The sequence below is a fragment of the Antedon mediterranea genome, chromosome 2 (genome assembly GCF_964355755.1).
Source record: "Antedon mediterranea chromosome 2, ecAntMedi1.1, whole genome shotgun sequence".
NCBI lineage: Eukaryota > Metazoa > Echinodermata > Crinoidea > Comatulida > Antedonidae > Antedon > Antedon mediterranea.
Window position 1 is genome coordinate 37,970,457 of NC_092671.1, and position 14,934 is coordinate 37,985,390.

The 14,934-nt window shown below is 33.5% G+C and overlaps 1 long non-coding RNA gene across 3 annotated transcripts in view; it reads right to left on the bottom strand.

The window, feature by feature from the left end:
• LOC140040993 (uncharacterized) overlaps window positions 1-14,934 on the bottom strand; it is a 44,650-nt gene that overhangs the window by 17,294 nt on the left and 12,422 nt on the right. Inside the window, exons 4-8 of one of the 3 annotated variants that reach the window (XR_011842796.1) lie at window positions 12,977-13,246; window positions 11,880-12,080; window positions 11,021-11,187; window positions 10,831-10,885; window positions 3,474-3,634 (exon numbers count right to left, since the gene is read on the bottom strand). This is a non-coding gene — a long non-coding RNA (uncharacterized lncRNA). Of the gene's footprint in view, window positions 1-1,012; window positions 3,635-10,830; window positions 10,886-11,020; window positions 11,188-11,879; window positions 12,081-12,976; window positions 13,247-14,934 lie in introns of those variants that run through there. The other 2 variants (XR_011842795.1, XR_011842794.1) reach the window with 2 other exon arrangements.

A 14,934-nucleotide genomic window follows, 5' to 3' on the forward strand; every position in this document is an offset into this window, starting at 1 on the left:
TAGTTTGCACGATATATTAAGTAACTTTAGGCTAGGCTCGAATGAATGTTATTCGCAGCCGAGTTATGTTGGAAATGTTCGCTTTGTGCCAACAGAATCAGCTAGTGTACCTCGCTGTCAAATCAGTCATAGAGTGGTGCAAATTGAGTTAATAATTACATTGGAGATATTGTTTCTCAGGCTAGTTGTGTGTCAGTGATTGACCTATAAGTAATTATATTATTGAGGGAAGAGTCTAATTATTGGATTATGAGTATTTATTATGTTGCGAGGATTATGTTCACGGAACATGAGTTTTATCGATAAAATGGTGGATTTGTAAACTAGTTTTTGACCGATGAGGGCGTCATGCTGTAGTTGATTAAGATTTATTTTATGATTGGTGGCGCTATAGTTGTAAACAAAGATTCAAGATGGCTGCGCCCATGTGGATCTAGCGTCAGATTTTAAATGAATATTTTAGAGTTTTGAGCTAGTTATAAGTAGTATAGAAGAGTAATAGATAATTAGGTTGGTTGTTTATACTATTGTGGCTTATATTGATTATTGTTTTTAGTGTTTTGCACAAGTGAGATTTGACCACAAAATTGGAGGATTACCGTCATTTTCTTGAGTTGAGGATTTAAGATAGTTTATCTCTAGTTGGGTAAGTCGGAATGGCCAAGTGCTAGATTGTTGATATCATGTATTTTTATGGGTACTATGCTACTGATTTAGGCCTAGTTAATGATTTTATCAGAAATATTCTTAATGCGATATAAAGAAATGTTAAGAACTTGTTGTTTGTTTTGAGATATTTATATAGTTGAGATAGATAATGTATTGTCAACTTTTATACTTTTTGTTAAAGAATTTCTCTAATTGTTTTTTAGGGGTTTTGTTTTTTTGTATTTTCGTTTCATTGCTGTTGTGTTCTTCACCTTGAGTACGGATATTCACAAATAAAGAATACCAAATTGCAACCAATCTTTTTATTGTATCGTCGTTACTTCTGGTGTGTGCGTCCTGACAAGACATAAATAGAATAGAACCCGAACGACGACAATAATACACCAATGTCACATATAATATTTTTGGTTAAATGCTTAAGCATGTCCATCTTATTTACATGACCACGTATATTCAATTGAAATAATTTTAATCCTTTACAACTTATTTTAGGTATTATTCCATTTAACAAATTAATAATATTGCTACCTGATGCTGCGGAGTTGTGAGACATATCAATAGCAACACTAGGATTAAGAAGAATTTGAGTTAGTTGAATTACCTGACATTCCAGTGTCATAATTATCATTAAAATTACATGTAGCTGTTTTTTTGAGAATTTTCATAATTGATTTCATCAGCAACTTCATGTTCAATTTCATAATCAGTGGCTACACTTGCTTTGCCAGATTCTCAATATTGTCCAGTTGTACATAATTTAGCTTTGTGTCCGGTTTGATCACAGCGCCAGCATAAAACTGGTTTGCCATGCAAACATTTCGTGTGTGTCCTGTTTCTCCACAAAAATGGCAAAAGGTGTTCATTGATCTGTTTGAAGCATGTGTTCAGCTTTCTGACAAATTATTTGGACTGCTCTGTTGAGACTCTTGATTAAAGCTTGTAAATTTAGAAGAATCTATTCTACCATAGCTTGATAGAAACGCTCTTGTGTTGTCTATAAATGCAAGTCCATAGATTGATTGAAGCATTCGGTTTGCCTGAATAACATTGTTATTGATTCTTTCATCATCAAGGCGAGGACAAATACTTAAAATGTATAAGTTACCAGATACTCGTTCTTTAAGCTTAGACATTAATTGTTCAAAGTCCATCTCCAATTGTCGCAAGTTGAAATCATGTGCACTGACATCATTTGTTCCACAATATTGGTAAGATTCAAATTTTGTATCGTGTGATCAAGTTGGTTGGTGTTTGATCCTCGTAGTGTTCTTATTGATGTGTCATAAAGGCCCTTTGTCTTGATGTGTTTCAACATAGAGTCTCCTATGATGAGATTCCTGCTTTTTATTGCAGGTACGTTGTGATGAACATTGTCAGAATGCTCAAGGAAAGCTTCATTTTGGGTTACATTACTACATTACTATAGTAACCACTTTTGACATACATGGTTACTATAGCATAATAAACATGCGCAGAGTCGACTAAGACTTCTTAAAATTCAGTTATTATGCAATAATATTGGCATATATGCACATATATCGCGTTATCATCATCTTATAGAGTCATAGTAACCAGTTATGTGAAAAAATAAAAGGGTCGAAATTTGGTCATTTTTCGAACATTTCCCTGTAGTACAGGGATTTTTTTATAAATGGCAATATCAATGTTTTAAAATTCACTTATTATGCAATAATATTGCAATATATGCACATTTATTGCGTTATTATCATCTTATAGTCATAGTAACCAGTTTTGTCAAAAAATAAAAGGGTCGAAATTTGGTCATTTCAAAAATTTCCCTGTACTATAGTACAGTATCATCATCTTATAGAGTACCCACTTACTACACACAAATTTAAGAGTGTAAGAATATATCAGTACCATAAATATAATATACTTTTCTCTCTTTATATATAAATATATATTTAACTAAGTAGAAAGCCAGATCAAGTGCTCAATACCATGGGTAGAGCTTAATACAATAATTATTATTGTACATATAAATAATTTATATATGATGAAAGGAACTTAAAATAAATTTATCCACTAATAAAGAATGTTTGTTTTTTGTTATTAGTACATTTCTTTAAAATTTAATTTAACAAAAACAATAATACTGTAATTCTAAATCATTCACTGAAAATGAAGATGCCTACAAAAAAAAAAAAAAAAATTCACTGAAGATGCCTACAAAAACACCTAAAAACATGCTTAAAATTGTCTTAAAAATAAGGAAGAAATCATCCTATTCCAGTACAAACAAGTACGTAACGTTCCTCATCCCCATCCTCATCTTTTAGACTAACATTAATTGTTTTTTTTTTTCAAATTTGCTTTTCAATAATTCGCCTGTATTACAACACTACTTTATAAGTTGATATTGAAAATTAAAGGCCAGTAATACAATATTAAATTTAGTAGTAATGTTTACAAAGTACAAGTTTAACAATTGGGTTTGGTATTTATCAAATAAAACAAATATACTGAAATAAACTTGATAAGAAAAAAAACAGCAATAATAGAGTAAATAAAACATGTAATTTATAACAATTTAGCTATTTGTCATACAAATAATCTGACAAGCATTGTTGTATCTGTGTATTGTGAAATCAATTGTCATACCGGTTTGTTTAACGCCACCAATTTTATTTAGTGACGTCAACAATTTCAGTTACCCGGATGAGCAACGTGCCGTTCGTCAGCCATGATGATTGTATGAACAATAAAAATGGTAAGTAAAATTGTTATTAATCCTGGTTAATTTAACATTTTATATACATTTGTTACGGTGTAAACTGAATTACCTATTGATAAACAGTCAATCATTGGAATATGATCGGTGATTCTAGGACGAGCATTGCCATTGTTCAGATAAAGTGTAGGTGTGTGTGGCTATCGCTGTTATAGTTATACAATGACACTTGAATTGTTCACACGCTATCTTTTGTACTAGTTTGACAGGTACCTAAATTATGACAGAAAAACAAATCAATGGTTGCTATAGGAACCATCAATGCATACTGTAATTTTCTATTGTTGAATTAAAGAATTGGACTATTCCATTATTATTTACCTCCGCCAAGGAGGTATATGTAATCGGTAGCGTGTTTGTTTGTTACTTGGCCAAATTGAAAATTGGCCAAGTATGTTGATCTGTTTGGTTTGTGTGTGTGTTTGTTACTTGGCAAAAAAGAATTTTGCCAAGTATAGTATTCACTTTGTTTGTATGTTTGTATGTTTGTATGTTTGTTTGTTTGTTTGTTTGTTAGCACGATAGCGCCTACAGTTTTCAAGTTATCGTTCTGAATTTTTGGGTGTAGATAGGTATATATTGTCAGACCATGCCTATTGAAAATCAACAAAATTGGTTTATTAATAACTTCACAAATAACAAAAATGATATTATTTTCAGACCGGCTAGTGTTAAAAGATAGGAGACAATTTTCAAAAGCCGGGGAGCAGTCTTAAAGTAACAAGTGTACTGAATTGCATTTTCTCGAGAACTACTTGTCCAAAAAACATCATTTTTGTACAAGAGGCAAGAGTTATAAATTGTGATTTTTAATTTTAAAACAAAAGTTGATTCAGTGTACCAGCTTTTTTATACGAGTAGTTTAAAAAAACCTATTTCTTTTCAAATTCACCCGTTTGTTTTTGGCGTTGCTGTTCTATTGTTATTCAAATTAAACTATTGTAAGTTGATAAGTAGTTTTGTTAGCACCAGCGTGTGTCCTTCCTATTGATTTTCAGGTAAATTGATATATTACTACATGGGTTAAGGCAGAGGCGCCGCAAATCGGTACAGCTTCAAGACACTCCTCGACATTATTCTGGTCAAACTTGATTTTAGAAAGGTCATTGTTGCAATGCCGGAATTGTTTGCATTAAAAATTATTTAAACAAATTATTAACCTTATCAGTATTTTAACCATGTAAAGATAATACCTAAAGCAAAAATTGTATCTTTCAACATGCTCCCAGTCAGTGGATATATTTTGCCAAGTACTTCACTCAGTTTCTGAGTGCTTTCATTTGTTTGTTTGTTACTTGGCCAAATTGAAAATTGGCCAAGTATGTTGATCTGTTTGGTTTGTGTGTGTTTGTTACTTGGCCAAATTGAAAATTGGCCAAGTATGTTGATTGGTGCGGTTTGTGTGTGTGTGTGTGTGTGTGTGTGTGTGTTTGTTTGTTTGTCATCACTCCAGCGCTCACAGTTTAGATTCGAATGACTCCAAATTACTACCATACATGTCACCTGGTGCAAGGACGACACTGCCCAATTTTGGTTAAAATCTGGACCACGGTTCCAATTCTGGACCACTTTTAAAAATTATTTTCAGACCTGCTAGTGTTAAAAGATAGGAGACAATTTTCAAAAGCCGGCGAGCAGTCTTAAAGTAACAAGTGTACTGAATTGCATTTTCTCGAGAACTACTTGTCCAAAAAACATCATTTTTGTACAAGAGGCAAGAGTTATAAATTGTGATTTTTAATTTTAAAACAAAAGTTGATTCAGTGTACCAGCTTTTTTATACGAGTAGTTTAAAAAAACCTATTTCTTTTCAAATTCACCCGTTTGTTTTTGGCGTTGCTGTTCTATTGTTATTCAAATTAAACTATTGTAAGTTGATAAGTAGTTTTGTTAGCACCAGCGTGTGTCCTTCCTATTGATTTTCAGGTAAATTGATATATTACTACATGGGTTAAGGCAGAGGCGCCGCAAATCGGTACAGCTTCAAGACACTCCTCGACCATTATTCTGGTCAAACTTGATTTTAGAAAGGTCATTGTTGCAATGCCGGAATTGTTTGCATTAAAAATTATTTAAACAAATTATTAACCTTATCAGTATTTTAACCATGTAAAGATAATACCTAAAGCAAAAATTGTATCTTTCAACATGCTCCCAGTAAGTGGATATATTTTGCCAAGTACTTCACTCGTTTCTGAGTGCTTTCATTTGTTTGTTTGTTACTTGGCCAAATTGAAAATTGGCCAAGTATGTTGATCTGTTTGGTTTGTGTGTGTTTGTTACTTGGCCAAATTGAAAATTGGCCAAGTATGTTGATCTGTTTGGTTTGTGTGTTTGTTACTTGGCCAAATTGAAAATTGGCCAAGTATGTTGATTGGTGCGGTTTGTGTGTGTGTGTGTGTGTGTGTGTGTGTGTGTGTGTGTGTGTGGGTGTGTGTGTTTGTTTGTTTGTCATCACTCTAGCGCCCACAGTTTTGATTCGAATGACTCCAAATTACTACCATACATGTCACCTGGTGCAAGGACGACACCGCCCAATTTTGGTTAAAATCCGGACCACGGTTCCAATTCTGGGCCACTTTTAAAAATTATTTTCAGACCTGCTAGTGTTAAAAGATAGGACAGAAATATCAAAAGCCGGTGAGCAGTCTTAAATTAACAAATAAACTTAAATTGCATTTTCTCGAGAACTACTTATCCAAAAAACTCCATTTTTGTACAAGAGGCAAGAGTAATAATGTGATTTGTAATTTTAAAACTTAATTAGATTTAATTTACAGGATTTTTGATGCGAGTAGTTTACAAAACCTATTTCTTTTCAAATTCACCCGTGTGTTTTTCGCGTTGCTGTTCTATTGTTAGCCGACTGAAGATATTGTTCGTTGAAAGGCTGGTTACATAACCTGTACACCAAACTTGTATACACAGGATTGTAGTAAAATTAGCCTAAATCACACATCATTAAGACACACACTTTTGGTGAAAATCGGGTCAAGTGTGTTTAGGAGGCCAATTTTGATTTGGCCAAGTATCGCGCTATGCGCGAAGGCTAGTTTGTTTGTTTGTTTGTTTGTTTGTCATCACTCTAGCGCTCACAGTTTTGATTCGAATGACTCCAAATTACTACCATACATGTCACCTGGTGCAAGGACGACACCACCCAATTTTGGTTAAAATCCGGACCACGGTTCCAATTCTGGGCCACTTTTAAAAATTATTTTCAGACCTGCTAGTGTTAAAAGATAGGACAGAAATATCAAAAGCCGGTGAGCAGTCTTAAATTAACAAATAAACTTAAATTGCATTTTCTCGAGAACTACTTATCCAAAAAACTCCATTTTTGTACAAGAGGCAAGAGTAATAATGTGATTTGTAATTTTAAAATATAATTAGATTTAATATAGAGGTTTTTTGATTTTTGATTTCTAGTTTGTTTGTTTGTTACTTGGCCAAATTGAAAATTGGCCAAGTATGTTGATTGGTGCGGTTTGTGTGTGTGTGTGTGTGTGTGTGTGGATGTGTGTGTGTGTGTGTGTGTTTGTTTGTTTGTCATCACTCTAGCGCTCACAATTTTGATTCGAATGACTCCAAATTACTACCATACATGTCACCTGGTGCAAGGACGACACTGCCCAATTTTGGTTAAAATCCGGACCACGGTCCTAATTCTGGACCACTTTTAAAAATTATTTTCAGACCTGCTAGTGTTAAAAGAAAGGACAGAATTATCAAAGGCCGGTGAGCAGTCTTAAATTAACAAGTAAACTAAAATTGCATTTTCTCGAGAACTACTTCTCCAAAAAACTTCATTTTTGTACAAGAGGCAAGAGTTATAATTGGTGATTTGTAATTTTACAACATAAATTGATTTAATATACAGGTTTTTTGATGCGAGTAGTTTACAAAACCTATTTCTCTTCAATATCACCAGTGTGTTTTTCGCGTTGCTGTTCTATTGTTAGCCGACTGAAGCTATTGTTCGTTGAAAGGCTGGTTACATAACCTGTACACCAAACTCGTATACACATGATTGTAGTGAAATTAGCCTAAATCACACAGCATAAGACACCCACTTTTGGTGAAAATTGGGTCAATGTCAGGAGGCCAATTTTGATTTGGCCAAGTATCGCGCTATGCGCGAAGGCTAGTTTGTTTGTTTGTTTGTTTGTTTGTTTGTCATCACTCTAGCGCTCACAGTTTTGATTCGAATGACTCCAAATTACTACCATACATGTCACCTGGTGCAAGGACGACACTGCACAATTTTGGTTAAAATCTGGACCACGGTCCCAATTCTGGACCACTTTTAAAAATTATGTTCAGACCTGCTAGTGTTAAAAGATTGGACAGAATTATCAAAATCCGGTGAGCAGTCTTAAATTAACAAGTAAACTACTAAAATTGCATTTTCTCGAGAACTACTTGTCCAAAAAACTTCATTTTTGTACAAGAAGCAAGTGTTATAATTTGTGATTTGTAATTTTAAAACATAATTAGATTTAATGTACAGGTTTTTTGATGCGAATAGTTTTAAAAACCTATTTTTTTTCAAATTCACCCGTGTGTTTTTCCCGCGTGCTGTTCTATTGTTCGGTTCGGTTTGTGTGTGTGTTTGTCATCGCTCTATCGCTCACAATGGTAAATACACATAGGAATCTTTCTTCAAATGTTAGTCAGTTGTGTATGGCTCGGTGGTCTGTGTTGGTGTCTGCAGCATTTAAGTTACCGAGATCGAGTCTCACCTTGGGAAATGAAACGAAATCAGATTTTTTTTATTATTCGTATTGTTTGTTCAAGTATATTTCTTAGTATATACATTATACGGCTGATTTATAATTAAATCTAGAGAAATTATGTCTCTATTTTTATGTTACATGGAGAGGTTTATGACATATACTGAACTTTGATCGGGTTAAAATTGGTCAAGGTCAAGTGTGTTTAGGAGGCCAATTTTGATTTGGCCAAGTATCGCGCTATGCGCGAAGGCTAGTTCACTCTAGCGCTCACAGTTTTGGTTCGAATGACTCCAAATTTCTACCATACATGTCACCTGGTGCAAGGACGACACTGCCCAATTTTGGTTAAAATCCAAACCACGGTCCCAATTCTGGACCACTTTTAAAAATTACTTTCAGACCTGCTAGTGTTAAAAGAAAGGACAGAATTATCAAAGGCCGGTGAGCAGTCTTAAATTAACAAGTAAACTAAAATTGCATTTTCTCGAGAACTACTTCTCCAAAAAACTTCATTTTTGTACAAGAGGCAAGAGTTATAATTGGTGATTTGTAATTTTAAAACATAAATTGATTTAATATACAGGTTTTTTGATGCGAGTAGTTTACAAAACCTATTTCTCTTTTTTTTTCACCAGTGTGTTTTTCGCGTTGCTGTTCGCTCACAATGGTAAATACACATAGGAATCTTTCTTCAAATGTTAGTCAGTTGTGTATGGCTCGGTGGTCTGTGCTGGTGTCTACAGCATTTAAGTTACCGAGATCGAGTCTCACCTTGGGAAATGAAACAAAATCAGATTTTTTTTTTATTATTCGTATTGTTTGTTCAAGTATATTTCTTAGTATATAAATTATACGGCTGATTTATAATCAAATCTAGAGAAATTATGTCTCTATTTTTATGTTACATGGGAGGTTTATGACATATACTTAACTTTGATCGGGTTAAAATCGGTCAAGGTCAAGTGTGTTTAGGAGGCCAATTTTGATTTGGCCAAGTATCGCGCTACGCGCGAAGGCTAGTTTGTTTGTTTGTTTGTTAGCAGGATTACTCAAAAAGTAATAACAAGATCTTTACCAAAATGAATAGACAGATAGATATATGGTCAAGGACCATTCCATTAAATTTTGGGACCATTTGGGACCACAGTCCCAATTCTGGACCACTTTTTAGTATACTTTTTTAGACCTGCTAGTGTTAAAAGATAGGACAGAATTTTTCAAAAGCCGGCGAGCAGTCTTAAAGTAACAAGTAAACTGTAATTGCATTTTCTTGAGAACTACTTGTCCAAAAAACTTCTTTTTTGAACAAGAGGCAAGAGTTATAATTTGTGATTTGTAATTTTAAAACATAATTTGATTTAATGTGCACGTTTTTTGATGCGAGTAGTTTAAAAAACCTATTTCTTTTCAAATTCACTCGTTTGATTTTCGCGTTGCTGTTCTATTGTTAGTCAACTGAAGCTATTGTTAATTGAAAGGCTTGTTACATAACCATTACACCAAAATCGCATACACATGCTTGTAATGAAATTAGCCTAAATCACAAAGAGCATTAAGACACACACAAATATATATATATATATTTTTTTACCGGAGAAATCTTATGTAGGAGAATTTTACAGTAGGCGGAGGTATGCCCTCTCGGAGTGGCTTTCTAGTTTTTTTATTGAGGTTTGTACTTTGTTATATACCAATCAAGGTACTAGCCTATAATATTAATGATATATACAATAGTTTGATAAATTAGACCATGTAAATGTTGGGCTAATGACAATAAACACTCTATCCTGTAATATTATTAATAATAAAATGGTTAAACACCCTATTTGACAATTATTATTATTATTATTGAACTATAATTATTATTATTTTTGTCTACCAATTGTTTCAATAGATAAAATCTGTATAGGCCCACACCTACCTGACGATCAATTACTATTAGCGGTCCACAACCGCACCAACAAGCTGTACGCATATTCTCCATACGCGGCCTAGCGCTACACTATTTTGACCAAGAAAAGACTACATATATAGTAGCATATTTAAAATTTATTTTTTTGAAGTATTTGTTTTTAAACTTTAAGTATGTATTAATTAACCAATATTTACTATCAAATTACATACAATTTTGTTGCCAATATTTTTAATTATTTGCTAAAATCTCCTAGTATTTACGTAATCTTAACGCTATTGAATAGGCAGTGTGTCCATTCATGCATTAAAATGGCCTCAATATGTCCTACTGAGGAGCTTGTCGCTACTCCTTATTGTTAACTTACTCTATTTGCACTTGTTGGTATAGCGCCCTCATTTGTCGGTAACTATAGGCTGGTTTGATTGTTTGAAATTCTTTACTAATAAAGTCTCAGTTAAGACCGCTATATATTGCAATCGACTTTGCTGAGAGGCTTAACTAAGACTTTCGCGAGGGGCTTAGGGCTTAGATCTAAGCCTAAGACAAAGTCTTTATATTGCAATCCGCCCCTGACCTCCATGACTTCTCCAGGCCTCCCCCCCCCCCATCCCCCCTAAACACTGAGTTTTAGTTTGTGTTCTCTATTATTATATATACTGTATGTTTTACAATTTTGTATTATGTATCTAGTATATTAAATAAATGAATCCTATCTGAAGAGAGAAGTAATAAGTGTAACATGCCAATTCCCATCTTACCGTTATGCCATCATGCTATCATTGTGCCTCCATAAATATATAGCGCCTGGTTCTCCTGAAAAAAATAAAATATTATTGTTGCTACTAAAAATAAATATACAGTATAAAATTGCTTCTTCGAGTCAAGGAAGACCATGAATGAGGTCAATAACTGATTACGTTGTTTACTGAGGTCTAATTGATAACTCACTATTAATTTGATGGTTTTCTTCTCCTTGCATTTTTTTCAGGCATCTGTTGATAGTTCAACCAACAACTCTAGGCTTTGGTGTCTTTCTCTTCTGTTTATCATCATTTCAACTTCAGTTTCTCAGGAAACTTCATTTGATAATGATTATCCTGAAGATGTTACCATTGCTGAAACAAAGCAGGCAAGATTTGTATGTTTGCTGACCAAAGAGCATGAATCAACAGATCAAGTATCTTGGATAAAACATAACAAGAAAATAAATCAAAGCTCAGAAAATTCACGATATTCTTTTGAGAATGAAAGCATAACAGATAGAATATATGAGTATAGCTTAACAATTGATCCAGTTGAAAGATCAGATGCTACAAATTATAGGTGTGTGTTTGATACTTCAACAGGCATAATATCCTCAAGAAAAGCTTACATGGACGTCCTCAAAATACCATCAGAAGAGTATCCAATGTGTTACTTCAGTCAACCTTTATATCACATCGGTGATGATGCACAAACCATGTGCATGGCAGAGAGGACATCTACAGATCTATCTATGGAGTTCACCAAAATGACTGAACTAGCCTCAACAAATGAAAATGATACTCATGTGTGGAAAACCTTAGAATTCCCTGCAATCCCAAGTATAAATAATACACAGTATAGTTGTAAACTGTATATTGATGTTACAAATCAATGGCGACATTGCCATACAGATCCACTACTCATTTTGAACAAATTACGAGTTGTAATTGATGGAGACACTCAATATTCCACAAATGAAATGGCAAGTTTCACCTGCAAAGGTAACTACACTGACACTGCTAAGTTTAAATGGACTAATAATAATGAATATGTCAACACTAACCAAGTCAACAGTAAAAATGCTAACACGTTAATCATCCCATCTGTACTACCAGAGATGCACGGCACCCAACTCACATGTACTATTGAGGATGAAGACATTACTGCTTCAGATACTGTGATTCTTACAGTGGAAGATGAACCTATGGCAACAACTGAAACAACAAGAAAGTCACCAACAATCTCACCCATCTATACAGTGCCACTGAAAGAAGTAGAAACTGTGATTCAGGAGAAGTTTGAAATTATTAAACACTTTGTTGTAGTTTGTTTCATTTTAATAACTTTAATTATGTTATGTTGTATTTTGGCATTTAAATTGTTAAAAAAAGAAAAGGTAGACTAAATTCAGATCTAATTCAATTCAACTCTCATTTGGGTGAAGTCCTGTAGGAAGAATTTGAAATTTGTAAACATGATTTATTGTAGTTTTTACATTTTAATAACTTTATTATTTGCATATTTTAAATTTAAAAAAAAAGACAAGTTAGACTAAAATGTAGAGATTAGTATGTAAAGCTGAATCTATATATACATTTACGTAAGGGCAGAACTCGATAAATCGCATGTTACTTCTAGAATTTTTACTCGATAATATATAAAGTTGGTTCGTACTTTCAGTACTGATTTTAACCACCTGATGTAACCCTGTTTACTAATTAAATTGAGTTAGATAATTAGTTATTGAAAATTAAACGAATTTAGGTTCAATGATTTGCCCCAAATAGGGGTGTTTTTCTGATCGTGGTGTACACTGTCTAATGGATGTCCATCTTGAAAAATACCCGCACACAATAATACGATGCTTCACATTTACTCCTTCTACGATAATTGCTTTTTAATAGCTGAAAATCGGTTGAACAGCTCGAGTACAGCATCATAATGTTGAAGACAGGCCGATTTTATTTAAAAAATACTATTTTGATAGATTCAATATATGTTTATACAAATGTATTGATCTCTCTCTCTCTCTCCCAGTATAATTATTTGGTTCAACACAAGTATAGCTTAACAATTCATCCAGTTGAAAGATCAGATGCTACAGATTATAGGTGTATATTTGATACTTCAACAGGCATAATATCATCAAGAAAAGCTTACCTTACACAGTGTAAACTGTGTATATTGTATATACTGTATATATATCAATGCACTATTTTCGACAGTATAGGGCTTCTTTTTATTATAACTTTTTGTAAAGGGTTGATTGAAGATTATTCCATAGTTGGTTGGATTGGTGTTTCTTCAGTTTGAACTGGTAAGTTGATTGTAGTCTACTAACTTTCTCTTCCGGAAAACGCTTCTGAATGTGGTTAACTTGTCGGCGCCATTCACGACCATCCTCCAAATTTACATTAAAGGACACTAAACCTAAGGCCGTGTTTCCGGACCAAAAACAAAATTTAAAAAAAATTATTAATTTTTATTTTTTTTTTTATTTTTTAACCAATACAGTGCGCACGATCAGTTATTACCAAAACAACCAGATGCCCAAAAATCACAATGCAACAATTCGTCCTCCAGGTCAAAGGTTAAAAATTATCACATTTATCATCACCTACAGCTTTCACAGTTTGCAAGACTAAACTAGAAAAAAAGCATGGAAAGCAGGGGATGGCCCTTTAAGCCCAGAGTCTTTTTTCCAAAGGGATCCCCAACATGAAAAACATAATTACAATAATTATTACAATATATTATTATTTTATACAGTATTACAAATTAATTTAATTACATGTTTGATTTATGCCGAATTCTGATAATCATTATTATTATAAAAATATCTACTACTAACTACAGTATTATTTACAAGAAATAATATAATTTTAGGTCTATATAATTTGCATAGGTCTATATAAATTGCATAAACTCCATGGCACACCATGAGTTGCAAAGGTTTGACGTAACTTGATTAAGGTAGCTGCTGTTGTGCTTGATGCCATATGTGCATCAATATACTTGCTATGAGCATCAACTATAACTAGTATTATTTTCCCTTCAAACGGGCCTGCATAACCAATGTGTATGTGATACCAGGGTTTCCCTGGCGACTCCCAAGAGTATTGTTCAGCAAGTTCATTGAGAGCACAATTTCCTCTGGAACAGGAACAATAGCTGTAGCCTGGGTGCAGTACAAATTTTGCGAGAAAAAAGTATAGGAAAATTTTTTTCTTTTTTTTCTGATAGAGTATACCATATAGAATGTCAGAAAAAAAATCCCCATCCCAGGGTCTTGGGGAAAATTTTTTACGGCACTTTTAAATTTTGGCCTATATAACACACACAAATGCCTATTAACACACACAAATACCTATATTCACGTTTTTTTTAACTTGGAGTTGTGTTATGATGATTAAAATTAGCTGAGACTTACTTTAATAACTACTTCTCATAGTAGTTGATAAATCGAGTCGATAACAATGACATCATCATGCCAGAATCCAATATGGCGTCCAATTTGGCGGAAAAAACAGGGTATTGCTAAACCCCCGCAAACCCCTGAAAACCAACATAAAAGTGATTGAATCATGTAGTGTACGACCCACTGGGTATATCCATGAAAAAAAAAAAATTATCCCAAAAATAAGTAGCTAACAGTAGAAATTTTAATTTTTTTTTACATGGACATACCCAGTGAGGCATACACTCCATGATTCAATCACTTTTGTGTCGGTTCGGTGGGGTTTTCTATGTTTTTTTTGGAGGTTTGCGGGGGTTTAGCAATACCCTGTTTTTCCCGCCAAATTGGATTCTGGCATGATGATGTCATCGTATCGACTTGATTCATCAACTACTATGAGAAGTAGTTATTAAAGTAAGCCTCTACTAATTTTAATCATTAAAACACAACTACAAGTAACAAAAACTGTTAATTGATTTTCCCTATCCCCTATATATATATAGGTATTTGTGTATGTTAATAGGAATTTGTGTGTGTTATATAGGCCAAAATTTAAAAGTGCCATAAAAAATTTTCCCCAAGACCCTGGGATGGGGATTTTTTTTCTGACATTCCATATGGTATACTCTATAAGAAAAACCAAAAAAAAATTTTCCTATAC